Below are 25,686 nucleotides of genomic sequence, written 5' to 3' on the forward strand. Positions count from 1 at the left end.
AACATAAAAAAGTACAACAAAAAAACAAAAAAACCCATAGTCAATCTGAGCTAGTTTATAAAATAAGGAGACATTAACAATAAAAGTGTTAGGTATAACAGTAGCAGAAGGTGATGGTATGCTATATTAGCTCACATAATGAAATGATTATATTTCTCATGGAAATGCTTACATTATGTTTACTAACTTTACAACACAGAGAATGTAAAAGAAATAGTTTGTCTTGCACATACAAGTTCAAAAACAGGATGATGGTAAAGCTGGAATCCTATTTCCTTCAAATTATCATGATTAATTTATTCTTAAAAGAATTCAAAATCATCATCAAATTTACATTACTGCATATGTTCAGCCCTTTGCGAGTATATATATATACATATATATATATATATATATGTATATATATATATATATATATATTTATTTATTTATTTTCTCCTATGATGATGCTCACCAGGCACACAATTCATTTCAAATACTTTAATTTCCAGAATAAAATCACCTAAAATTATCATTTATCCTATATAAGGACTTTCAATGGAAGGACTATGTCTTACTCATTAGAATACCCTCTAACAACTATTACAGTTCTTTTCATGTAATAGATATGATTTTACCATAATTATAATTTTAAGATGCTAAATTTCTGCCAGTTTTCTGTAATATCCCTGAAGCATTTTATGATTTTCAAAGTGACTAACATAGATTATATCAATAGATTCTTTTTTGAAAGTTTTTTATTTTATTTTTTCAAATACATGTAGATAGTTTTGAACATTCATCTTTTGATAAGCTTTTGAGCTTCCCATTTTCTACCTCACGACATTTCCTTCCCCTTCCCTATGAAAGTGAGTAATCAGATATAAGTTCTACATATTCAATTATGTTTTACATATTTCCATATTTGTTATGTTGTAAAATAAGAACCAGAATTAAAGAAAAAATGAGAAAAAGTAAAAACAACATAAGACAAGTTTTAAAAAGTGAAAATGATATGGTTTTGCTTGTGTTCAGACTCTATGTGTTCTTCGTATACTTCTTGTTTTTCTTCCCATTTGGATGAGGGTGATATTTTTCATAACAATTCTTTTAGAATTATCTTTGATCATTTAGCAAGTAGTTATGTCTATCATAGCTCATCATCATACAATGTTGCCGCTATTTTAAAGAAAAAAAAACAAGCTTCAATCTGTATTCAGACACCATCAACTATCTCTCTCTCTCTCTCTCTCTCTCTCTCTCTCTCTCTCTCTCTCTCTCTCTCTCTCTCTCTCTCGGGTTGGATAGCATTCCTTACCATAAGTCCTTCAGAGTTGTTTTGGGCTATAATACTGCTGAGAAAAGATAAGTCATTCACAACTGAATCATCTGACAATTTTGCTGTTACTTTGCATTCAACATATTTCACATTACATATGCTCATGTAAGACTTTCCATGTTTTTCTCAGACCATTCTGTCTATTATTTCTTATAGCAGAATATCATTACATCATAAAGAAATACCACGATTTGTTCAGTCATTACCAAACAATTGGGCAACCCCTCAATGTCTAATTCTTGCCATCAGAAAAGGGAGATCTCAGGTGAATCCCTGACTTTTCTCCATCATTTTATTTCATCCACAATATAAATATCCTCATAAATATAGATATTTTCTTCCCATTTTTCATCATTTATGTTTAATCATGGAATTACTATCTCAAATGGTAGGAATAGTTTTATAGAACTTTTGGCCTAGCTCCAAATTGCTCCATAGAATGGTTGAATCACCTCATAACCCTTCCAACAGTGTTTTTTCATAACACATTTTCCCCACATTCCCTCCAAATATTGACATTTTTTCCAATTCAGTGGTTACAAGGAAGTACTTCAGATTTGTTGTAATCTGCATTTCTATAATTAGTAGTAGATTAGAACTTTTTTTTAAAATAAGGTCATAGATAGAAGTAATAATTTCATTTGAAAACTATTCTTTTGATCATTTATCAACAGAGAAATGGCCTTATTTTTTAAAATTTGACTCAATTCTCTGTTTGAGAAATTAGATCTTTCTCAGAGAAACATGTTCCAATATTGTTGCTATAGCCAACTGTATATCCTCGCATCTTATTACCCCTACATTCTTTTATTCTGTTCTCTCTCCTTTCAACTTGTCCCTCCTCAAAAGTTTTTTTTAATTTATGACTACACCTCCCACTATCTGCCTTTCCTTCTATCACCACCCACTTTCTTCCATTCTCTCATCCTCCTACTTTCCTAGATTTTTATATCCAAATGAGTGTGCATATTATTTCCTCTCTGAGCTAGTTGTGGTAATAATAAGACTTTCTACTGCATCCACTCCCTCTTCTCCACTGCAAAAGAATTTTCTTGCATTTTTTATGTGAAATAACTTATCCCATTTTGCTTCTACCTTTCTTCTAAGTTAAATTCCTCTCATACCCCTTAACTCCATCTTTTTAATACATTATTCTTTCATATTCAACTCTGAGCTATGCCCTGTCTATATATTATCCTTCAAACTGCCCTAAGAAATAACAAATTTTGTATTACTTATCAGTATCATCTTACTATGTGTGAATATAACTAATTCAACATCATATGATTTCCCTTCCCAGTTTACCTTTGTGTACTTCACTTGATTTTCATATGTGAAGATCAAATTTTCTGTTCATCTCTGGTCTTTTAATCAGAAAAGTTTAAAAGTTCCCTTTATCATTGAATGTCCATCTTTTACTATAAAAGATTATGTCCAGTTTTGCTGGGTACCTGGTTGTAATCCATGCTTTTTTTGCTTTCCAGAAATCATATTCCAAACCCTACAATTCTTTAATGTAGAAGCTAGTAAACCCTGCATAATCCTGACTGTGACTCCTTAATATTTGATTTTTGTGTCTCTTTCACCAAACTACTGTTAATCATAATTTCCTACATTACTCTCATTTCAATTCTTAATTTTTCCTCTGTCTTCCTTGAGCCAAGATAGCAGCACGAGAGAGCAGGAATTTCCAGAAACTTGTCCCTCTAAAATTCCCAAAAGCCATCAAATTATGACTCTAGCCAAAATTATGACTCTAGCAGAACCCACAGAAAAAAAACTGAATGATACAATTTCTGAGTCCAAGACAAATTAAAAGATCTATAGGAAGATTTGTTTTGCCAGGACAGACTGTTGGAAAGAGTCACAGTGCAGTTAGGCCAAAGTGAAGCCGAGTGGGAGCAAACTTGCTCCAGACTTGCAGAACAGCCAGTGTTGTACCTGGATCCATGGCAAAGGGGGCAGTTCCCAGACCTTTTAACCCAGGGAAAACCAGGGATGGCTTGAAGGGACAATGAGAGAAATCTGTAGCAAGAGAGTGAGTGTTGTGCCCCAGACAGAGCCCACCTCTGAGCAGCCCTGTGGTGAAAACCTGCAATGAGAAAATATGGAACCACTCAGGTTTCCAGAGTCCACAGCCCACAGATGGTAAGAGGGTCAGGGGATATTGGGCCAGAATTCTGCTGTTTTCCCACACTCAGATCCTGGTTACAGTCTGGGCCCTAATACTGCCAGAGAGGAGCAGGGATCCTCTGCACAGCTCCAGGACAGAGGAGATGGCCTGTGGTCATCCACAAATCAGAGTACAGTTATCAGAGCAGTCAGAGCCTCTGAAAGGACTTGGAGGAATTAATTTCCCTGTGGGGTGTCCTCAAAGCCCCCGAAGTCTTTGGAAGAGTGGTAAATCAGTCATATGCTGAGGAAATGAGCAAACAACAAGAAAGGAAGTACCTGACCACAGAAAATTACTTTAGTCCCATGAAGGATCAAAAACACACTCACAAGGTAACAAAGTTGAAGCTTCTGTATCCAAAGTCTCCAAGATAAAAAAGTAATGGACTCAAGCAATAAAAGAACTAAAAAAAGATTTTGAAAAACAACTAAGAGAAATAGAGGAAAAATTGAGAAGAGAAATGAGTAATGCTGATAAATCATAAAAACAAAGTCAACAGCTTGATGAAAAAATAAAAAAAATTACTGAAGAAAATAATATGTTGAAACCACTTTAAGCCAAATGGAAAAAGTGACCCAAAAGACAAAGGGGAAGAACGTCTTAAAAAGCAGAATTGGCCAACAAAGGAGATAAAAAAGCTCTCTGAAGAAAATAACTCCTTCAAATGTACAATGGAGCTGAATGAAGCTTATGACTTTGTGTGAAATCAAGAAACAATAAAACAATACCACAAGAATGAAAAACTAGAAGAAAATGTGAGATACCTCATTGGGAAAAACAACTGAAACAGAAAACAGGTCTAGAAGAGAAAATTTAAAAATAATTGGACTACCTGAAAGTCATGACTAGGAAAAGAGACTGGGCTTCATTTTTCAAGAAAAAAATATTAGCAAAATTGCCCTGAGATCCTAAAAGTAGAGGGTAAAAGAAATTGAGGGAATTCACTGGTCACCTCCTGAAAGAGATCCCAAAAGAAAAACTCCCAGGAATATTAAAGCCAAATTCCAAAACTCCCAAGTCAAAGGAAAAAATACTATAAGCTGCCACAAAGAAACAATTCAACTACTGTGGCTCTATGGTCAGGATTACACTGGATCTGGCAGTATTTATATTAAGGGCTTGTAGGTATTGGAATATAATATTCCAGAAGGCTAAAGAGCTTGGTTTACATCGAGAATCAACTACCCAGCAAAACTGAACATCCTCTTTCAGGGGAAAAGATGGACTTTCAATAAAACAGGAGAATTTCAAATGTTCTTGTTGAAATGACCAGAGTTGAACAGATAGGACTCAGGTGAAGCATAGAGAGGGTAGATGAGGAGGATTAATTATGAGAAATGTAATGATGTTAAACTGTGTGTATCCACATTGGAAGAAGATATTGATAACTCACGAACCTTCTTTTTTTATAAAAGCAGTTAGAAGCAGCACAGGAGGGAATTGGATATAATGGTTATAAGATAGTATAAAGATGGAGTCAATGGGTAATAAAGGAAAATACTGGGAGGAAGATAAAGGAGAGGAAGAAGGGGATAAGATATTTTGCATAAGAGTCAAGGAAAAAAAAAACCTTTGGCAACCAAGTGGAAGAGGGGAAAGGTGATGGGGAATGAGTGAGCCTTCATTCACATCAGATATGGCTCAGTGAAAAAATAACATAGACTTTTAATAGGATATAGAAATCTATCTGACAGGAAAGGAATGGGAAAACGGAAGTAGGTGATATGAGAGGGAAGATCTTGGGAGAGGGTACTCAGATGCAGCACACTTCTGAGCAGGGAGAGTGTGAAAGGACAGAAAGAATAGAATAAATGAGAGTGTGGAGGAATAGAGTGGAGGGAAACACAGCTAGTAGTAGTGACTATGGACAAAGATATTGAAGCAACTTCTTTGTTGAACTTATGAAAAGAAGGTAACTCATCTGAACACAGACAGTGGTACATTTTTTTTCCCCTCTCAGTTCCCATCTCTTGAGGTTTTTTTTATCTCTTTGGGGGAAGGAGGGTTTATGTATACTTTTACAACAAGATTATTGTAATAATATGAAAATAAATAAACCATTGAAAAGATTATTGACAGTTGCTCAGGAACAAAATATATGAAATCCTTCAGTAGGTTAGTTGAAGTTTATAGTCCCTCTCCCTCAAAATCTATTAGTATAAATTTTCTGAAAGTTAAAATAATCCATGACCAGAGAAAAAATAATATTTTCCTTGGTGATTTTGGATGTAGGAGTTTTGACTTTGTTATTTTCTTCTGTGTGTGCTAACGTGGTATACATTGGATTGTGTGTCATTCTTACCTTTGTGCCACAGACTTTTCTTGTCAAACTTTTATGTTTTCTTGGACTGGAACCTTGTTTCATCATGTGGTTTTGTGGGTTCTTCCACTCTTCCAAGTATGTTGGAGGAGAAATGTGGGAGATCCTCAGGTGAGTTCCTGCTTTACTCCATCATTTTATCTTATCCTCAATATAAATTCTTTCTAAAAGTTTCTGAATCTACATCTTTGTATTGTGGTGTGGGTTGAGTTTTGATTTAGAGTCATTTTGTAGGAATTTGACTTATCTTCAATATTAATGATCATAATCCTCAAATAACTAATCAAATGTCTTCAGTTTCTTCATTCTTAAATAAAGGTGTGGGATTAAACAATATATAAGACACTTCCAACTGGTAATTTTACTAGAAAAGTTTTAACCTAATCACTGTTTTATATAAATAATAATTCTGTTTCCTCTTTTTAGATTCATCTATTTTTGTGGTAGTTAACTATGATGCTTTTCCTTTTCATGCCCTTTATAAGACAGTTATGTGCTTAACAGTTCCATGAACCTATGAGATATGATAACTTTTGCAGGGTTAAAGAAATTTTAGTGCGTTGTGAGATCCCAAGAGATAAAAAATTAATGGCATTAACGAATACAATATTATCTAGAGCTTACTGTTCATTTAAATTTAATTGCTAGTTTATAATTGCCAGTATTTAAATAACCACTTTCTAGAAAATGAATTTTTAATTTGTAAAAGTGATTTAAAGTGGTGAGAGAGAAGAGATCTTTAATTGTGTAATGTTTTAATCTCATAATTTTAATAAAACATGGTAATTTACTTCGTTGTAAATTTGAGGTCTGTAATTCAACTAAAATCTCACATTAATGGAATGACTCAACATGATGCTTGGTTATTTGATGTTGCTTATTTGATATGTCAAAATAATACTGTTCTTATGCATTTCACACCAAGCCTCAGCCATCAAAGAACTGATAAAAAAAAATCCTTAACATTTTAAGAAAATAAGGGCTGGATTTTTTTGTTTATTTTCACTATTTAGAATCATATTTTAGAATCATATTCTAAATACTTGTTTAATAAGGTGAGCCTTGAAAAGCAATGGTAGTAAGCCAAAATATATTTAGTAGACACTCACAACATGGATTTATTGAGTGAAAGATAAAATGATTTTTATAACATTTTATATTACATTGTTTCCAAAAAGAAAAATAAATAAAAATAAACAATCCCCTATTGGAGAATAGTGCATGAGTATACCTACTTCTAATCAACCAAACTATAAACACATTCTTTGTATTAAATCATTATTACTTAATTTTTTCCAATTTTTTGATTTTCATTTTTGATAGATGAGATTTACAACTTTTCCAAAGGTTGCTAATATTATTTAAAAGTTAATATTATTTGGTAAATTATCCTAGTATGAAATATCTTAGTAAAATATGGAAAGGTTAGATAGATAATGATATGTCAAAATACAGATAATCATAGATATATTCAATTAAACTATTTTCATTACTGAAGATCCATGTAACCAATTAATATCTAAGTTTAAATTAATTGCATTTTTAAATCTTGAGAGAGTGTGAGAATACTATTGTTATAATTTTGCATGTTGTCTCTTCCAATAAATTTTGTGATCCCTGAAAACACAATCAGTCTTTTGACTTATTTTTTATGCTCAATTCTTGCAGCAGTGTCTGGAACAAAATTATGCTCATGATAACTTTCTATTGAATTAGTACCATGTGCATAAATTAGGACATTAAACTCACCTTGTAGTTGTAATTGTTAATAGTATTTTATTAAGAATAATTTTCTAATATAAAACACATATATCCACTGACTCTGATTTTTCAACATTGGATTGTAGAAAATGTAAACTTAAGGAATGTATACTGCCATAACAACTTTTGGTTAAATCCTGGAAAAGTCTTATCTCAATTCTCACATGTTATTGTTAATCTATGGCCTGTTTCAGTGACATCTCCATCAGCCATTATCTAAACAATTCTCTACATTTAAGTTGCACAGAATTTCATTTGCACAGAATTTCAATGTTGGCAGGGACCACAGAAATTATCTAGTTCAACCTATCCTGGAAAAATCATGCCATCCATAATATAACTGAAAGGCATTCATCCATCCAGCCTTTGCTTAATACCACAAATGTGGAGTGAGTCAAGTCAATAATCAGCAAGCATTTACTGAGTATGTCCTATTCCTATGCTGAGGTATCTATCCTGTTTTCAAAAACCTGTAGTTATCAAGAAGGTCCATCTTTCATGTTTTCTGACATAGAAACTAAATTGATCTTTATGAAACTTCTATCCATTGACCCTAATTTTGTGATCAAGATATGAAGAACAAATAATTCTTCTATCTAATAGTCTTCTACCTTCTTGAGGATGACCATTATCCATCCCACCATCAAGCCTTCTGTATTCTAAGTTTAAAATCTCATTTATGTTAATTAACCATCAGAAGGATTTAGACTTTTCAATGTATGGTACTCTGGTGAAATTCTAATTTATTGATGTTTTTCATATATTGTGGACTCTAGCACTGAACACTATATTTGAAGTGTGGTATTCTCAGTTGTTCATTGCAGTATGCTCTGTTGTCTCATGATGTTTTGAATAAATGAATGGATGCTAGAATCAGCCAGTTCTATTGAATGAAAATCTACTCATTCTACAGAAGGGGATAGAGATTTCTTTGGAGATTTCATACCTCAACAATAATTTTATTAATTTGAAAAGAATAAAGGAAATTATTTTTGCATCAACACCATTATTTTGTAAGAGTAGAAATAATTTGGTTGTGCTTCTTCTCAAGGTCATCTTTTAGATGATTAGGAAACCTAGTGTTTAGCAATGATCTTATAGCAAACGGATTTTAATCAAAAGGAAAGTTATCATCTATATTTGGCTGGAGGTATAATTAGTGGACTTTTAGTGTCTCTGGTCTCTGTCAATACTGAATCAAATAGGGGTTAATTCCATTCCTTAACTGCATAAAATTATAGGCTTTTTTCCTGTAGAAACTTGTGCTGACTTTACTATGATTAGTCAGTCATAAGAAGTCAATAAATCGGATGAAAAATAAAGTCAGGACATAGTCTTGAGCTCAATTATGACTTGAAAAGGAAGCTATAAAGTTTTATATGAACCTCATCAGGGTACACAAGAAGACAGCAGAGTAGAGAAAAATTTAGTCAAGTCAACAAGCATTTATTAGGTACCCCTTATATACCATGCATTTTAAGAATAAAAAATAACCTGAGGTTAAATATATTTTGTATGCTTTAGGGAATATGGAATCAGAATTTCTTGTTTAAGCAATATATCAAATTGCATTCTGTTCACCCTATTTGTAGATCTCGTTTCACTTATTGCAAAAAAAGAAATTTGATCTATAATTTTATTGTGAAAAACTTATGTTCAAGATAAATATATATATAATATATTTATATGTACAGATACACATTTATCTATATACATATAAATATATAGAGAAAGAAAGGGAGAGAGTGACAGAAAGAGAGAGAGAGAGAGAGAGAGAGTTGGTTGATAATTTACAGTTATCTTTCTCTTCTAGTAAATGATAATGCCTCTTTATTCCTTCATAAATTTCTCAGAACAGTTTCTAGTATATAGATGTTATGTGCTTCAATATTAAAAATGTAAAATTAGCTTTGAGTTCCAGAAAACAATGATTTGAAGTTTATATCAGGGGCAATATAAACAATTTATTTCTTTCTCTTCAACATAGATATTTAGATGAAGGACAGACAAAGAAGATGTTATGAAACTTTTAGCTTGATTTCTCATCACTTTCAATTTTGTATCAACTGAAGTTTGAAATAAATCCTATCTGTACTTATAACTGTCACGGATATACAATTTTTAAAGTAGAATGTATGCATGTAGTAATCTCTCTGGAGTCCACTTAAAGCTATTTTCAAGTTTAGATTGAAACCTTTGTGATTATTTTTGGTTTCATATCATTCAACAAATTTTAATCTGCATAATTTATTCTGGATTAACACAACTAAGAAATAAACCATTTGACAAAAACATTTTTTTCTTTCTGACTGTTTATTATGAATATATTTGGAATTTGTTAAACTTAAGGAACACCACAAAAATAATTAAATTGAATAATTGACACAATGGTACTTATTTTATGAACAGCTGCGTGTGTGCATTTTAGTTCCTTGAAATTTTAGAGTAAAGATTAAAATTAACTCCAAACTAGAAGAAATAAAGTAGAGAAATATGTTGGGAATTGGAACAATTGAAATATGACAGCCAAATGAGATACTACTCTCCAAAATGAGAAATATATAACAAGGAAAGATATAGACTATTATCAGAATTTCCTGTAGAAATTGTATTGTTTTAATCACCACAACAAGGAGTTTAGAAGAATCCCAGATTTACCTCATTCAAAAGATATTTTGTCTGCTTGTTAAATGCAGAGACATATCAATAGATTTCTAAATAAATTAAAAACAGAATCTATTATTGTAAGACATTACTGAAAATTGTGATTGAAGATTTAATAGTTTCTGGAATTGACTCATCATCCTGATAATATTCTTTCATATTCAAGCTTTACCATATTTTAAAATTAAAGAAAATTTCTTAGGTGTAGTACAGTTATTTAATTGAGTTTCAGTGCATAAATCATTCCAAAAGTCTATGTTGTATCACCAATTAAGTGCATTAGTTATGAATTCTTTGCACCTGGGGGGACAATAAAGGAAAACTTCCTAAAAATGAGTGATTTTACAGTGTTATGCATTCTCATTAAATTGTTGTTTTTATCTTGCCTTGAGATTTCCATATAAATAGAAGATCATGTGTTGATTATGTTATAAAGGTTATTCTTGTACAGGTATGGGATATCCCAGATGCTCTCATTTACACTGTCATATAAGATTCTGTGAATGATTTTCGTGCATGCATGACAGTAAAAAAATATTATGCCGCATTTATGCTCTTCCTCTTTCCATCATTTGACCTGAAATCATTAACAATGATGATTACTACTACTTTTATCAGACCACTAATAACACACATAGATACAATGTTTTAGGGGAGCCTAAATATTTTTTCACAGAAACACAGGGAAATTGACTGGTCCAGGTTATCTCTTCCATTAAATAATGAATAACCTGGTTCCAGAAAAGTTTAACAATAATAACTGTTAGAAATGTAGCAAATGTCAAATGTAGGCTTAAAACCCAGGAATTTTAAATCTAATTTCATCAACCATATTGATCCATTTATGATTTCTTGTCTTTCTCTGAAGAACTATACCCAAATCTCAGCCACATTATTTCAAGTCCAATTTTCAAAAATTTGAAGTTCTTATCTAAACTGCTAGTAAATAGGAGACTTATATAATCATAAACTCTTCCTATATTTTCATTCAAGAGGAAAAATTTGTGATTTAAAAAAATACTCTATTCTTGACCAGATGTAAACTAGAAGACCCTAATAACTCAGTCCAAGAGTTAAAATACAAGGAAACAATCATAAAACTTAAAAAATAAATTAAAAGCAATTTATGATTCAAATTGAAATGATACTTTTAAAACTAAAAGAACATTCTGAGGCATAGAATGAATTTGAAGCTTTAAAATATTCTGTTGTACAATGTCTGCTGAGGACTTGGACTTCTTGGATTTCAAAAGGGCACAAAGCAATCAACTTGTCTTTTTGACCCTTTAAAGAAGTACTCTGATTATTACAAAGAAACTTCTTGCTTGTATGTAAAATTGAAGTAAATTCTTGAAATGGAGGAGAAATGTACTGTAACGTCAAGATTGAGAACTTACTCCTATTAGGCTATGAGACAGAAGTTAGTTCCACATTGTGCAGTAAAATGTTTCCAATATTTGACTAAAAATAAGTTTATTTGAAATCATAAGAACAAATGTGAAATATAAAGAATACTACTTTTTTAAGCTTCTTAATACCTTTTTCAGATTTTATTCCTTCTAACAGAGTCAGAGAATGTTAGAGATAGAAAGGACCTTAGACATCATATAATCTTACTTCTATGTGAATAGAAATTCCTTCTACTTACCCCACAAAATCATCTAATCTCAACTTGGAGATCATGGAATCACATATTTCCTGGTGGAAGGGACCTCAGAAGTCATCTTGCCCAATTCGCTTATGTTACAGATTGAGGTCTGAGGGAAGGAGTCATGAAATAATATAAATATCAGCTAATAAACATCATAGATGATTTCTAGGGGAGATGGAACCAAGCAGGTAAAATAGTCTATGACTTGGAGCAGCCAGGTGGAATTGGGGATAGAGCACCGGCCCTGGAGTCAGGATGACCTGATTTCAAATCTGACCTCAGTCAATAATTGCCTAGCTGTGTGATTTTTTGAGCTTCACTCAAAACCATTGCCTTAAATAAATTTTAAAAACAAAATTAGTCTGTGACTTAACTGAGCTCTCCCCCATCAAACTCCCCCAATACATAAAATAATGACTCTAAATAAATTTTAAAGTGGCAGAACATACCCACAAAAGTGGAATGAAATAGTTTTCAATCCAAGGCAATTTAGAAGAACAATAGGAAAGTCTTTTGCCCCAGGGTGAGAGAAATGTAATTCAGTGTGGACTGTACAGCATGGACCAGGTCCCCAAAAAGCAGATTTAAGTTTGAGGTGACTGCTTTCCTGGAAGCAGTGACAACCTCTAAATCTTTAAGCCCAGAAACACCAAAGAAAATCTAGATCAGCAGAAAAGATCTGTTCTACCTGGATGAGAGAGGAGATGAAGGCTTCATAGGAAACACCACTGAAGCCCTGGCTCCAACAAACCTGGAGCAGGTCTTGGGAGGCATTGAATCAGCAATAGAAACTACTTTCATAACTCTCAGGTTATAGAAGATAAAGGTGGTGAACATCTAGTCAGAAGGAAATTACAGCGGTCTTCAGGCTAGCACTGAGCAGGACTCTGTTGCTTTGCTCATACTCATATATGATCATAGTCCTGGGGGACAGATCCAGGGCAAGTAGGATCAATAGCTCAGGAGAGTCTGGGAATATAGGAGGGTAGGAACAGTTCTCAGAGTTCTCCAATAGAAATGAATTTTTTGGTCACTCACATACCAGAGCCCAAAGCAGTAGATTAGTAAACACATCTCCTTAAATCATACCACCTTGGTAGAACTAAAAACTTAAAGCCTCCTAGAAATATATCTGAAAACAGCTGCACAAAGCCCCTGAAGCTTGGGACAGTCACTTTCCATCTTGGAAACAGAGTCTTCCTTTAACAGTTGAAAGTCAAAAATAGTCTGAGGAAATAAAGATAAAAAATCTGTCATTAGAAAGGCACTGTGATGACAGAGATAATGAAAACATGCACTCAGAAGAAAACAACAATGTCAAATCTCCTACATGCAAAACGAAGCAAAGGAAGAATTGGGAAAAGAAAAGGGAGTGATGCAAGAAAATTATGGAGAGGAGGAAGCTAAGTGTTGCAGTAAATACAATACCAGTCCTGGAGTCAGGAGGACCAGAGTTCAAATCTTTACTCAGGCACTTAAAAAACAAACAAAAACAAACAAACAAACAAAAAAACTTGCTTAGCTATATGACCTTGGGCAAATCACATAAACTCATTGCCTTGCAAAAAAAAATATAAGAAAATCATGAAAGAAGGCAGCAGCTTAGTAAAGGATAACTAAATAATACAAACGAAAAATATATATTAGGTCAAATGGTAATATAGATTCAAAAAGTAAATGAGAAGAAGAATCCCTTAAAAAAACAGAATGGAACAAATAGAAATCAAGGTACAAGAGTTCTGTGAAGAAAATAATTCCTTAAAAATTAGAATTGAGAGGCAGTTAGGTGGTGCAAAGGCTAGAGCACTGGTCCTGAGTCAGGAATTCAAATCCTGCCTCAGACACTTAATAATTGCCTAGCTGTGTGCCCTTGGGCAAGTTCCTCTTAACCCCATTGTCTTAAGTAAACAATTTTTTTAAAAAATAGAATTGAGCAAATGTAAGCAAATGACTTCATGAGAAATGAAGAAACAAATGAAAAATAAAAGCATAATGATGAAAAAAGATAATGTTAAATATCTAATTTAGAAAATCAACTGCCCAGAAAATAGATCTAGAGGATATAATTTAAAAATTATTAATCTTGGAAATGGTGGCATGGAGGCTGGAATTCACAGAAGTTTTTCCCCAGAAAAACTCCAAATGCTAAAAAATTGTGACTCTAACCAAATTTTAGAATGTAGAACTCACAGAAAAACTAAGTGTAACAATTATCCAGCCCAAGGCAACTTGGTAAATCTGGAAAGGTCTATTCCACCAGATTGGGGACAGAAAGAGTAGCAGCATAGTCATGCCAGAGCAAATCAGCTCCACCTTGGGGTGCCTGGATCCCTGGTTGGGGCAGGGTACAGTAGAGCCCCTGGGTGACAGAGGAGTAATTTCTAGGCCTTGGACCAGAGAACATTGGTGATGATTTAGAGGATCCACAGGAGAATTCTGCCACACCATAGTGAACTTGGAGGTCAGCACAAGCCTCAGGGCAGCCCTTACTAGGGAACCTGAGAAGTCACCCAGCAGCTGCTTCCAGAGGACTCAGCCCACAGACAGGGAGGGGTTGGGGGGGACTGCAGAGGTCTCTCTGATATCCCTGGGGCAGTACTCTACTGCTTTGTCTACACTCAGATCCAGTTCATGGTCAGGGGCATCATACTGCCATACTCTCCAGGGCAGAGGGGAGGGCTTGTGGTCATCTACAGAGCAGAGCACAGGCCAGGAGAGCAGTCAGACCATCATGTTAGACATTGGAGGAATTACAGTCCCGGGGGTAGTAACACCCAAACCCCCAAAAGATTTGGAAGTACATTAAAATCAGATCATTGCCTGGGGAAATGAGCAAACAACAGAAACAAAAAGAAACCTACCATAGAAAATTACTTGGTCCCTTGAAGTATCTAAATATACATTCAGAAGATGACAAAGTCCTTTGACTTGTGTATCAGAGAAATGGATATTCTTGCATTCTCAATGAAAAGACATGGGAATAAAAATATTTAATAGAAAATTTGATTTCTCAAATACAAAATTCAAGAGAAACATGAAAAGGCAATTGCAAAAGAGAAAGCATAAGAGACTTATAAGATTAACTGTTTAATTCCTAAATGGAAAGATGATTTTTATAACTCAAAACTTTTGCAACTTTAGGATTCTTAGGAAAATGTGTGTGTATGCGTGTATGGAAAGAGAGAGACAGAGACAGAGACAGAGAAATGGTACTAATGAGTTGAAAAATGAAAGAATGTTATATATAAAAATAAAATTAAGGGGGGAAGAGAGAAGACAAAGGGACAAAGGCAAAGGGAGAGGTAGAATGGGGTAAATCATCTTACATAATAAAGGCACAAAAAAGTTTTCAGTGGAGGGGAAGAGGGGAGAGATGAGGGGGAGTGAATTAATTTTACTCAGAACTGACTCAAAGATAGAATAATATACATATTCAATTGGGAAAAGAAGTTTTCTTACTGTACTATAGGAGAAAAAGGGGATAAGAAGAGGTTAATAGAAGGGAGGGCTGATTGGGGCAGGGGTGATAAAACATTTTTTGAGGAGGAACAACATGAAAGGAGTGAGAAAAGAAGAAATAGGAGAGAACTAGGATAGAGAGAAATAACAAGAAATTGCAAAAAAAATAACTGAAACTGGTTTCTCTTATAAAGGCCTCATTTCTCAAGCGTATAGAAAACTGACTGAAATTTATAAAACATAAGAGCTATTCTGCAAATGGCAAGTAAAGTAGCCATATGAATAAAAATTGTTCAACATCATTATTAATTCAGTAAATGCTAATTAAAACTATTCTGAGGTATTCCCCCATATCTATTAGATTGAGTAATGGAACAGAAAAAGAAAATGAGAAGAAAATAGGGGGAGTAGAGAAAATAAGATATTAATGCAATGTTGTTGGGATTTGAACTGGTTCATACTTTCTGTAGAGCAATTCGGGACTATGCCCATAGGTTCATGGAACTGCGTATATAGTTTGATCTATCAATGTCACTAAGAGGTCTGTATCCCCCCCCAAAAATGAAAAAGGTAAAGGACTTTATATACTAAAACAGATATATTTAGAAGCTCTCTTCTTGAGGCAAGGAGTTGGTAGTTTCTATTCTCCCATTAGAAATGATGAGTAGTTTAAGCTCAGAAAAACTTGGAAAGGCTCAGATGAACTAACTGATGCAAAGTGGAATTTACCACATACAAAACAGCAATATTGTGAGATGATCAGTTATGAATGATTTAACTATTCTCAGCAATGCAACATCCAATGCAACTATGAAAGATGTATGATGAAAAATGCTAACCATTCCCAGAAAAAGAACTGATGACATCTGAATACAGATTGAATCTTTTTTTCACTTTTTAGAATGTTTCTTGAGACTTCACATATATAATCTATACTCAATTGCCAATATTAACTGGGAGATGGATGAAAAAAGAGGAAGGGAGGTAATCTGAAACTCAAAGATTTTAAAAATGAATGTGAAAAATTGGTTTTATATGTCACTGAGGAAAATAAAATTTTAAATGAAAAAATGAAAAAACTCCTTATTTCCCACATAGATCTGACTCCAAATATCATTTCAAACTCAGTGAGACTAAAAACCATTGCCAATATCTTTCACGAATTCTCTATTTTTCCTAACTAATCATTTTTTTTTTAGAATGGCAAAAATATTTTATCACTCTTCATTCTATGTCCATTACTTCACCCTTTGCCTGAGGTTTTTTCACCTTCTGAGGTCAAGCAGATAAGTTCATTCTCTCTTCTGTATGACAGCTCTTCAACACTGGTGACAGGAGGGTCCAGACTAAATAACTTCATTCGTTTGCATGCTGTTCAGTTTTCTCAACATAATAATATCTTCTTCTGAGGGTATGTCAGTTAATCAATGTCCTTTATAAAATATGACACATAAAAATGAATATTTTTATGTGGAGTTTCATGAAGTATTCATTGGCATAAAGAAACCTGAATAATGTGCCTTTGTAATATGGTCCAAGAACACACTAGCTATTGAGAACATCTGATTTCTTTCTTATATGGCAATGTCCTTCAACATACACTCGTGCAAGCCATTTTTAAACCATTCTAAAATATATACCATAATCCATGGTTTGCATTGCTAAATGACAACCTTGAAAAAAGATGAAAAAATACTGCAAATACTAACATTGTAATAAAATAAACTTTATTTCTTAAACTTTTGTCTTAAAATTTGTATTAGTTTTTCCTTTTCCTTCAGGCTAATTTTTCACTGGACAGAAGCTGGGACTGTCTCACCGAAATTTGTTATTACAAAGCATCTTATAAATGAAGTCATGTTTTATCCATGCACTGTTAACCTCATTAAATTTAACTGATAGCTAATAGGAAAATAATATCATGTTTATTTTTCTACCTATAACAGTATCTATAGAGATGGACATATATATACATATATATATATATATATATATATATATATATATATATGCACACACATTAATATAACCATACATAGATCACTTATTTCCTGCTTTGTGCAAAACAGCAAAATTTCAATGTAATTTTCTTTCATTACTAAATTAAACATATACATATATATACACACTTGTGTATCCCAGCACATCCATGTAAACATTTATGTGCTATATACATACATATATAGACACATGTAGATTAGAGACACAAATGGAAGGATATCAGATGTTGACATTGATATTAGGACAGTTTGTTTTAATTTCCAGGTGTGTTTTGGAATGCCCTGGATAATTGATACATTTGTTCTAAGAATTAATTTTCTTTTTCGCATCTGGATCTCTAGAGAATTTGGGGGCTTCTAGAAACTGTTAAGAGTTTTTTCAAGATGAAAAATTAAGTATCATAGACCAGGTAACTGGCTACCCATCTATATAATCATTCATACATAAGGGGAAAATTACTATATACATCAGAAATAATAATTAGATGCCATGGAAAAGATTCATGAATTTGTTCTTTTGTATGTCACAGTAACTTTCAATGTATCTTAATAGGTAAAGAATATAATGGGGCTTTTTTGGATATGCCTTCATTCTCTAAAATAAAGGCAACTTTGTTATACAAGTCAGGGGCCTGCATTTTTTCACTTTTTATTGATTTAGAGCAACTTCTTTTCATTGGTAACAGATATGAAACTTTTTTCATCATTAAAATACTTTTTTAAAATTATTTTTCTCTATCCCTTTCTGAAATTCCTTATTTTTATACTTCTGACATTTTCAGTTTCTGCTTCTGTCTATGGTTGTCTCTGTCTCTCTGTCTCTATTTCTCTGACTCTCTGTCTCTCTCTGCCTCTCTCTCTCTCTCTCTCTCTCTCTCTCTCTCTCTCTCTCTCTCCCACTCTTTTTATGGGTGATTGTCTTAGTTAACCAAATTATGTAGGCTATATTTTTTATGGTTTCTTTATGCATCATATCTTGGAAAAACTATCTGGGTTTGGAGTCTTTTTTCCTTCATCCTTTTCACATCTAAGTTCAAGAGATGAAGTCACAAGTCCGGGAAAATACAGTCATAGGACTTTTGGAGTTCAGATTTCTGGCCATTTTTCGACGTAAACTTAGTAGTCTGTCATGAAAAGCCAGGGTACCATGACACAAGCATTGGGGGTAAGAGAATCATAGATTCGTTTTGATCGTATTTTATATGAAAAAAGAAATGTTCATCTACACCTAGTTTCTTTCAGTTTACTTTCTAGTTTTTCTACCAATTAGGACAAATTTTCTTATCCTAAGATTCATCTTGAATGAAGCAAATGAGAATTATAGGCTTCTGGAAACAGAAATAATATGATCCCAGTTCAACTCATTCTTATTTAACATTAATCCTGTACACTTGCAAGTCTAAAACTTTCTGTAACCAGCATCCTTTTTTTAATCTCTTTGTATCAAACCTGTTAGTGATCTTTCTGAGTCAAAGGGTATAAATGATGTAACAGTCTTTTGACTATAGTTCTAAGTTTTTCTGCAGAGTTGGATTAGTATAAAGCTTTTTAAAATTAATTAAAATTAATTTAAAATTAATCATTGTATTTATTTTCTTTCATACGAATATGTTTATTTTAAAATTACTAAAAATTCATCTATCCACCCTTCCCACTCCCTCCCCTCAGCAGCAAAGTGTCAGGTGTGCATTTTAAATTCATATTCTTGATAAACACATTTATAAATTAGTTATTTTCAGTACAAGGAATTAGGATTAAGGTTAATACATAAGATATATTTTTTATAAAATGTTCATCAGCTTCTGAAGGATTGGATTTTTTTAGTTTTTTTTGTTTTGTTTTGTTTTTCTTCCTCTGAATGAGGATAATATAATCCATATGCCAGCTAATACAGTTCTTCTAGCTCTCTGGACTGCTGAGAGGAACTGCATCTATCAAGATCATTCATCTCACAATATTATTGTTAATGCGTACATTGTTCTCTTGGTTCTACTCGCTTCGATCAGCATCAGATCCTTTAGGTCATTCCATGCTTCTCTAGAACCCCACCATTTAGTATTTCTTAGAGGAAAAACTATTCCATAGAATTTATGTACCATAGCTGGTTTTGCCAGTCCCTAATTGATGGGCATAGCCTCAATTTCCAATTCTTTGCCACTACAAAAAGACCTGCTATGAATATTTTGTAGTATGTAGGACTTCCCTTTTTTACTATAATTTCTTCTGATTATAGAACTAAAATTAGAATTGCTGGGTCAAAGGGTATGGACAGTTTTATTGCTTTTTGGGCATATTTCCATCTTGCTCTCCAGAAAGGTTGTATCTGTTCACAACTCCACCATCAATGCAGCAATGCACCAATCCTCTCACAACCTCTCCAACATTGATCATTTTCCTTTTTGATCATCTTGGCCAATCTGATAGTTATGGGATGATACCTCATTATTTCATTTCTATAATCAATGAGGATTTCGAGCATTTTTTCATATAATCATATATAACTTTAATTTCTTCATTGGAAAATTGTTCATAATCTTTGACCATTTATCAGTTGGGGAATGACTTGTAACCTTATAAATTTGATAAATTTGATGCAATTTTATATATATATGTATATATATATATATATATATATATATATTTTAGAAATGAGACCTTTATCAGAACTCCTACTTGTGAAGACTGCTTCCCAGCTTTCTGTTTTCCTTCTTTTTTTGACAGCATTGATTTTATTAGTGCAAAAAAATTAATTTAATACAGTCTAAATCATTCATTTTTGCAGTTTATAATCTGCTCTAATTCTTGTTTGGCCATAATAGTATAAAGCTTTACCCAGTGCTTTAGTCTCATTTTCTCCAACTTTTGTGTCACATTAATCAATGGTAGCACAGAATTTTTAAAATTTGTATCTATCTATTTAATATTAATTTAAAACAGTTTCATATAGCTATAATTTTTATTTTTTCATATAGAACAGCCTTTCATACATATGTATGTATAAATACACACAGATCCATGAATATATTCATACATAAAGATATATATATATATATATACATGCATACATATATAAATATTTAAGGATACAAAATGTTTATCTCCACATTTCAATGGTTAGCAGAAACTAAGGGGAAGAGAAAGCATGGGCAGTTGGGGCAGTTGGAAGTGACTGATACCCTAAAAGGATTAGATCAGCAGCATCACAAAGTGCCTTTCAGATTTTGACTATTTATCAAGTGGAGAATGTTTTATAGTCTTATATGTTTGACCCAGTTATGTATATAGTTAATAAATTAGGTCTTTAACAGAGAAACTTGCTATAAAATATTCATTTTTTATTTCACTCCATTCTATTTTCCCCTAATTATCATTGTTGTTCTTTTCTCTCTCTCTCTCTCTCTCTCTCTCTCTCTCTCTCTCTCTCTCTCTCTCTTTTCCTCTCTCTGTCTCTCTATCTCTTTTTGACTCTATCTCTCCTTTTACTTTATTCCTTCTCACTTTCCATTTTATCCTCTCTTTCTAAGATATCAGGAAAAGTTTTCCTTTATTTCTTCACATATGATGTCAGGCTCATCCCCCCCCCTTAAAATCTGGTAGTGTAATAATTTTTAATTATAATTACTGGATCTATTTCTAGTTCATATATTCACACCATGAGGTTTTCTTCATTACATTTCATTTTTTTTCATCTTTTGATTTGATTGTATCTTTTCTAGATATCTTATGGAGTCTTATGGAGTCATTAGCTTCCACTAGCTTAATTCTAAATTCTGGAGAATCCTTTATTTTTTTTCTTTTGGTTTTTAGTTTCTTCAGATCAATGGGGTTAAGTGACTAACCCAAGATCACAAAGCTAAGTAATTATTAAGGGTCAGAGGTCAAATTTGAATTCAGATTCTTCTCACTCCAGGCTGGTGTACTCTATTCCCTGTACCACTTAGCTGTCCCTTGAGAATTCTTTAGTAAGATTTTGTACTTTTCTTTCCAGGTAACTAATTCTGCTTTTTAAGAAATTCTTCTCTTGGGGGAATTTTTTTAAGCTCATGCCATTTGCCCTATTTTATTTTTAAAGTGTTTCTTCAGTGAATTTTTGCGTCTCTCTTTATACAGCTATTGACCTTTTTCATGATTTTCTTGCATCACTCCCATTTATTTTTTTGGTTTTTTTCTGGATAACTTTTATTTGATTTTGAAAACTTCTTGACCTCTTCCAGGTTTTATTTTAGGGCTTTAGATTATTTCATATTTTTTCTTTAAGGATTTTTATGTAACTGTTTTGACTTTTTTTCTGTGTTTGTGTTTTGATCTTCCTTGTCATTATGGTAATTTTGCTGTTTGTTCTTTTTCTCAGCTCATTTCTTAAATTTTAACTTTATTATAAAATTGGGCTCTTCTACTGTGGTGAAAAAGACATCTCACTCTTTAGACTTTTTTTTTGCTGTTTTCAAAGCTGGTTTTGATGGTCTATAAGTTTTCAGTTCTTCTAAGGTAAGATATATATTGAGATTTGGTCTCTGCTTCACTGGTTTGTGTTGTGACCTTTGAATGTCTCCAAAATCTATTTTCTTCCCTGGAGCTATGACCAGGGTTACTGTTCCTGTAAAGTCATAGACTCTTTTGTTCAATTGCTCTTTTTTTAACAAGGAGCAGTGATGCAGACAAAATAGGCAATGCAACATAATCATTCACCTGGTGCCAAATAAGTGTCCCCTTTAATATCTTTTATTTCAGTTGCCTCACCCTCTGATGGTTGAGAGTGCTGTTAGCTTCCACTATAGAATAAACCAAAAAGCATTTCTGGGTCAGAGTATCTAGTCTACCATAGCCTCTTGACGATAGTTCCGAAATGCTCCCAAGATGGTTGGATTTGCTCATAATTTAACCAAGAAGGCATATTATCCTTGTTTTTCCATGTAGCCTCCTTCATTTACATTTCCCTTATCAGTTATATTAGACAATTTGATAGATGTTAGAGGATACCTCAAAATTATTTAAATTTGCATTTATTTATTCAATAGTGATTTAGAACTTTTACTTTTCATAAAACTATTTAAAAACTGATTTCTTCTTCTGGAAATTACCTTTGTATGTACTTTGACCACTAAACAGTTGAGTAATATCTACTTTTTAAAATAAATTTGGTGCAATTTCTCTATATATTTGAAAATTAAAACCTTTTTTCAGAGAAATTTGCAATTAATATACTCATAACCCTCTGCCCCATCAGTTTTCTGCTTCTTTTTCTAATCTTGGTTATATTGGCTTTGCTTCTTTTTTACTTCTTTTTTGAAAAATTTGACAAAATTATCCAGTTTGCTACGTGGAAGGATTTCTATCACTTATTGGTCATAAGTTCTCTCCTAATATATAGTAAATTAAAATTTTCTGTTATTTCCTCATTTGCTTATTATTTCCCTTTAATGACAAAATCAGCTTATTCATTGTGACTATCTTGATATATAGTGGTAGATGTTGGTGTGTGCTTAGTTTTTGCCAAATTGTTTTTCAATTTCTATGACAATTTTATCATTTATTGACATTTCAAAAACCTTTATTTTTGCATTTAACAGACCCTATATTGTTATCTTCACTTTTCTACTGTGTATTGTTTACTTAATCTATTCCATTAATCAAACACTGTTTCTCAGTCAGTATTATGTTATTTGGTGATTACCATTTTTAATACTGTTTGAGGGGCAACTAGGTAGCACAGTGGATTGAGCCTCAGCCCTGGAGTCAGAAGGACCTGAGTTCAAATCCATCCTCAGACATTTAAGAATTGCCTAGCTGTGTGACATTGGGCAAATCACTTTACCCCACTGTCTTGCAAAAATAAAAATAAAAAGTGAATGAAGTGCTCATTCAGATTCTGAAGGCTTTTATAAAATAGTTTGAAATCTGGCCAATATCTATCATATTTTAATTCATTCCCTTGAATGTCTTGATCTTTCATCTTCAGATGAATTTTGTTTTTATTTTTATTAACATTATAAAATATTTTGGTAGTTTGATTTGTATTACAATGAATAAATCAATTAATTCAGTCATAATTGTTATTTTTACTAAATTGGTTAAGGCTACCAAGGAACATTTAATATGTTTGCTGTTTTGATCTGACTTTATTTGTGTGAAAAAATGTTCTGTTATAGTATTTATATAGATTCTGAGTTTGTCTTGTTGACAAAATCCTGAGTTATATCATCTACAGTTACTATGAAAATTTAATTTTCCTGCAATTATATATAAAGAAAATTTGTCATTCATTTTTACAAATTTTTGAGATCTAAATTTTTCTCCCTCTCTCCCTTTCTTGCTTCTAAAAATGGTAGACCATTTGATGTAGTTTATGCATGTGCTTTCACATAAAACATATTTCCATATTGGTCTCACTTGTGGGAGAAGAAAAAAACTCAAACATGATCTTGAGAAAGAATAAAATCATTTATAAAAAATACTTCAAACCTACTTTCAGAGTCCTTCATATTTTTTTCTGGCTATGGTTAGCATTTCCTTCATGAGTCCTTTGTCTTTATATTGGATCATTGTGTTGTGGACAAGAGCTGAATCATTCGTAGTAGATCATCAAATTATGCTTTGATGCAGTATACAATGCTTGCCTAGGTTTGTTTTTTTCATGAAGAATCTATTCATACAAATCTTTCCAGATTTTTCTGAAATCTTCCTGTTCATTATTCCTTATTGTATAATAGTATTCTGTTGCATTCATTTATTACAGCTTATTCAGCCATCTCTCAATTGAGGGGCTATCTCCTTAATAGTCAATATTTTGCCAACATGAAAAGAGCTGCTATAAATATTTTTGTACATGTAGATCCTTTCCATTTTTAAAGATCTCTTTGGAATATATACCTAGTGGTGGTATTGCTTAATCAATGTGTATGCATGGTTTGGACAAGGCTCCAAATTTCTACCAAGAATGGTTGGATCAGTTCAGATCTCTACCAACAATAAATTCGTCTCCCAATTTTTCCCACATCCTTTCCAGCTTTTATCATTTTCCTTTTTTTGTCATCTTAGCCAATATGAAATTAGTGAGGTGATACCACAGATATGTATTGATTTGCATTTCTATGATTAAAAGTGACTTGGAGCCTTTCTACATATCCCTATGTTTGATTTCTTCATTTGAAAACTGCCTCTTCATACCCTGTCACCATTTACCTACTAGGGTAGGACTGAAAAAAAAAGGTTAAAACTTCTAGAAACAATTGTGAGTTGTGAAATTATAAGATACTGTCTATGATCATGGTAAAGGCAAAGGTCAAAAAGTTATGAGGAGTTATGAACAGGTTTGATTTCATTTCAAACTGGAGTGAACTCCCTTAGAAGCAGGCTACTCATAGAAAAGCTAGAAAGGGAGGATAATAGTAACATGATCCAGTAACAGAGTTTCAATGGCATTAACTCATCACTTTTTAAATCTAAGTACAGAAAATGAAAAGCAATAGACTCAGGTGCAAACACACTGAAATAGTACAAGTAAAAAATCTCTAGTAACAACTATAATGACACTGGCTGGAGTCAGGAAGACTCATCTTTGTTACAACACTTATTATGTGACCCTGGGTTAGTTTCTTGGTGTCTCATAATTTCATTTCTAAAATGAGATGGAGAAGGAGATGTCAAACTATTCCAGTATCTTTGCCAAAAAAATGAAAACAAAACAGAACCAAAATCCAAATGGGGGTATAAAAAGTTGGAAACAACTGAAACGAATGAACAGTAACAAGAAGGAAAAAAATTGTTTCCCCACTTCTTCATTATCTCTTTTGAATAAGATTTCAATTCTTTTTCCTAGGGAAATCTTCCAAATATTCAACTCTAAAATTGATAGTCAGGATAGTCCTCAAATGTATAACTGTATCTGTAATCTCAAAAGTATAAATGTTTAGAGCTTTGATTTTGCTTTCAATTCATGAATACTGGAGCATTGCATAAAATTATTGTCTAAGTCTTTTATTAATTTTGACAAAGAGAGTAACATCTAATTTCCTGATAGTCTTCCTTACTTCATCTTGCTATTATAAAACATGTGGTTATTCTATAATTTACTTTCCACTCTTATCACATGACCAAGCAAGATTATTGATGATTAAACATTTACTTCCTCTTATTAACTATTATTCATACTTCCTTATTCAATAATTTTTACACTCTGATTTTGTTCATCATTTTTCTCCATTGTCACCTGAGCAATTCACATTTTTATTTTAGCAGAAAATTATAATCTTCTGTTACTTGCAGCTGAACATTATCACTAGTAACTTTTCAGGCTAAAAATATCCTTTTGCTCCATTGAGAACCCTGGAATTATTCAAA

The sequence above is a fragment of the Macrotis lagotis genome, chromosome 8, assembly GCF_037893015.1.
Source record: "Macrotis lagotis isolate mMagLag1 chromosome 8, bilby.v1.9.chrom.fasta, whole genome shotgun sequence".
Classification (NCBI taxonomy): domain Eukaryota; kingdom Metazoa; phylum Chordata; class Mammalia; order Peramelemorphia; family Peramelidae; genus Macrotis; species Macrotis lagotis.